Source organism: Mus musculus, chromosome Y, assembly GCF_000001635.26.
Source record: "Mus musculus strain C57BL/6J chromosome Y, GRCm38.p6 C57BL/6J".
Classification (NCBI taxonomy): Eukaryota; Metazoa; Chordata; class Mammalia; order Rodentia; family Muridae; genus Mus; species Mus musculus.
Genome location: NC_000087.7, coordinates 80,656,326 through 80,660,583, shown reverse-complemented (window position 1 = coordinate 80,660,583; position 4,258 = coordinate 80,656,326).

Sequence of the window (4,258 nt, the reverse complement as noted above, 5' to 3'; positions counted from 1 at the left end):
AACATAAGTGTATTTACATATGTGCACAGGGATATGTGGCTAACAACCACATAATATAAAATTATCATTCCTTTCCAGGACTGTCTTTTTTGTTTGATTGTTTGTTTTTTGTTTTGTTTGTTTGTTTTGTATTGTTTGTTTTTTATTATAAGTATTTTTTCTTTTGTATATCTATTAGTCCTGGAAATTACTTTGTAAACTAGACTGGTCTCAATTTGAGATCTGCCTACTTCTCCCTCCAAAAACTTCGAAATATGTGTGTGCCCCCACCACGTGGCTTCAAAATTATTTTAGACTTAGTGGAGAAGGTCCATTATTTTTTCTTGTTAGGATATTTTAAAATCATCAAGATGTCATTTTTCCTTAATATATTTATAAGATTAAATCCATTCCTATAAAAATATGTCAGATATTTTTGGAGACAGGCAAGTTTGCAAGAAGCATCATTTAAAAATACTTCTGGAGCCAGTGCCTTGAGCAGGCCATGCATGCAAACTCTGAAGGCAGCCCCACAACACCGAGAGGCTGCTTCAATCCAAGGTACTCCAACATTCTAAGGATCAGATAATCAGACAGGAGGAAGAACATCTGTCATCAACACATGGAGTAGCTGGAATCAGAAGGATCCAGGCATGCAGGAACTGTGCCGGACAAGTGGCATGGGTTATTTCTATTCTGTCTTGGCCAAGGCCCTGAACAGTCCTTGGAAGAAAACTCAGCAGCCAGCCCCATAACACCCAGAGTTCTAACATGGCCAGGTGCAGAGGATCTCAGGATCCCAGGATCTTGGTCCCACCAGGATTTCATGGTCCCAAAGGCAACTTGACTCCCAGAAGATCAGACAGACCAAGGATATCTACATTTTCTATAAACTTCTTTATCACCTGTGTATACAGCCGCAAACCTAGTTACATTTTTTTCAAGGCTTCTATCTCGTCAATTTTCTCTTTCCTCAGCCTCTCTCTTTTTTTAATTGTCTTTTTTCTTTTTCAGTCTCAATCTCTTTTTAATATATTTTATTAGGTATTTTTTTCATCTAAATTTCCAACACTATCCCAAAAGTCTCGCATACCCTCCCCCTCCCCCACTCCCTTACCCACTCACTACCACTTTTTGACACTGGCGTTCCCCTGTACTGGGGCATAATTAGTGTGCATGCCCAATCGGGCTCTCTTTCCAGGGATGGCCTACTAGGCAATCTTTTGATACATATGCAGCTACAGTCAAGAGCTTTGGGGTACTGGTTAGTTCATAATGTTTTTTTACCTAGAGGATTGCAGATCCCTTTAGCTGCTTGGATATTTTCTCTAGCTCCTCCATTGGGGCCATGTGATCCATCCAATAGATTACTGTGAGCATCCACTTCTTTGCTAGGCCCCGGTATAATCTCACAAGAGACAGCTATATCAGGGTCCACTCAGCAAAACCTTGCAAGTGTATGGAGTGGTGTCAGTGTTTGGAGACTGATTAGTGGATGGATCCCTGCATATGGCAATCTCTAGAAGGTCCATCCTTTTGTCTATGCTCCAAACTTTGTCTCTGTAACTACTCCCATGGGTGTTTTGTTTCCAATTCTAAGAAGGGGCAAGTGTCCACACTTTGGTTTTCGTTCTTCTTGAGTTTCATGTATTTGGCAAATTGTGTCTTATACCTTGGGGTTATTCTAGGTTTCAGGGCTAATATCCACTTATTAGTGAGTACATATCATTAGCATTCTTTTGTGATTGAGTTGCCTCACTCAGGATGATGCTCTCCAGGTCCAACCATTTGCCTATAAATTTCATAAACTCATTCTTTTCAATAGCTGTACTATTAGTTGTAGTACTCCATTGTGTAAATGTACCACAATTTTGTAAACATTTTCTGTTGACAGGCATCTGGATTCTTTCCAGCATCTGGCTACTATAAATAAGGTTGCTCTGAACATAGTGGAGCATGTGTCTTACTAGTTGGAACAGCTTCTGGATATATGCCCAGGACAGGTATTGTGTGAGCCTATGGTAGTACAATTTCCAATTTTCTGATTTCCAGAGTTGATTTAAAACTTGCAATTCCAACAACAATGGAGGAGTTTTCTGCTTTCTCCACATCCTTGCCAGCATCTGCTGTCATCTGAATATTTGATCTTAGCCATTCTGTCTGGTGTGAGATGGAATCTCAGGGTTGTTTTGATTTACATTTCACTGCTGATTAAGGATGGTGAACATTGTTTCAGGTGCTTCTTAGCCATTTGGTATTCCTCAGGTGAGAATTCTTTCTTTAGCTCTGAGCCCCATTTTTAAATGGAGTTATTTGATTTTCTGGAGTCCACCTTCTGAGTTCTTTATATATATTTGATATTACTCCCCTATCTAATTTAGGATAGTGAAAGATCCTTTCACAATCTGTTGGTGACCTTTTTGTCTTATTGAAGGTGTCTTTTGCCTTACAAAAGATTTGCAGGTTTATGAGGTCCCAGTTGTCAATTCTAAATCTTACAATTCAAGCCATTTGTCTTTTATTCAGGAATTTTTCCCCTGTTCCCATATCTTTGAGGCTTTTCCTCATTTTCTCCTCTACAAGTTTCAGTATGATTTTATGTGGAGCTCCTTGATCCACTTACATTTGACCTTAGTACAAGGAGATAGGAATGGATTGATTCACATTCTTCTACACGATAACCACCAATTGTACCAGCACCATTTGTTGAAAATGCAGTCTTTTTTCCACTAGATGGTTTTAGCTCCCGTGTAGATGATCAATTGACAATAGGTGTGTTGGATCATTTCTGGGTTTTCAATCATATTTCATTGGTCTACTTGTCTGTCACTATATCAGTACCATGCAGTTTTTATCACAATTGCATTGTAGTATAGGTTTGGGTCAGGTATGGTGATTGCACCAGAGGTTCTTTTATCCATGAGAAGAGTTTTTGCTATCCTAGGTTTTGTTTATTCCCAATGTATTTGCAGATTGCCCTTTCTAATTCATTGAAGAATTGAGTTGGAATTTTAATGGAGATTTTATTGAATCTGTAGATTTCTTTTCGCAAGATGGCCATTTTTACAATGTTGATACTGCCAATCCATGATAATGGACGATCTTTCCATCTTCTGAGATATTCTCTAATTTCTTTCTTTAGAGACTTGAAGTTCTTATCATAGAGATCTTTCCCTTCCTTAGTTAAAGTCACTCCAAAGTATTTTATATTATTTGAGACTATTGAGAAGGGTGATGCTTCTCTTATTTCATTTTCAGCCTGTTTATTCTTTGTGAAGAGAAAGGTCATTGATATGTTTGATTAATTTTATATCCAGCTATTTCACTGACGTTGTTTTTCAAGTTTAGGAGTTCTGTGGTGGAATGTTTAGGTTCATTTATATATACTATCATATCATCTGCAAAAAAGTGATATTTTGATTTCTTCTTTTCCAATTTGTATCCCCTTGGACTCCTTTCGTTGTCAAATTGCTCTGCCTAGGACTTCAAGAACAATGTTGAATAGGTAGGGAGAAAGTGGGCAGCCTTGTCTAGTCACTGATTTTAGTGGGATTGCTTCCAGCTTCATACCATTTCATTTGATGTTGGGTACTGGTTTACTGTAAATTGCTTTTATCCTGTTTATGCATGGACCTTGTATTCCTGATCCTTCCAAGACTTTTATCATGAACGGGTTTTGGATATATTTAAATGATTTATTTGCATCTAATGAGATGATCATGTGGTTTTGTCTTTGAGGTTGTTTATATAATGGATTATGTTGATGGATTGCCATATATTAAACCATCCCTGTATCCCTGGTATAAAACCTACTTGGTAAGGATGAATGAAATTTTTAATGTGTTCTTGGATATGATTAGGGATAATTTTACTGAGTATTTTTGTTTCGATATTCATAAGGGCCATTGTTCTGAAGTTCTTTATCTTTGTTGGATCTTTCTGTGGTTTAGGTATCAGAGTAATGTGGTTTCATAGAATGAGTTGTGTAGTGCATCTTCTACTGCTATTTTGTGGAATTGTTCATGCAGAACTGGAATTAAATATTCTTTGAAGGTCTGACAGAACTCTGCATTAAACCCATCTGTTCCTGGGCTTTTTTTTTTTTTTTTTTTTTGATTGGGAGACTATTAATTCCTCCTTCTATTTCTTTAGGGTATATGGGACTGTATATATCGTTAACTTGATCCTGTTTTAACTTTGTTACCTGGTATCTGTCTAGAAATTAGTCCATTTTGTCCATGTTATCCTGTTCTGTTGAGTATAGCCTGTGGTAGAAGGA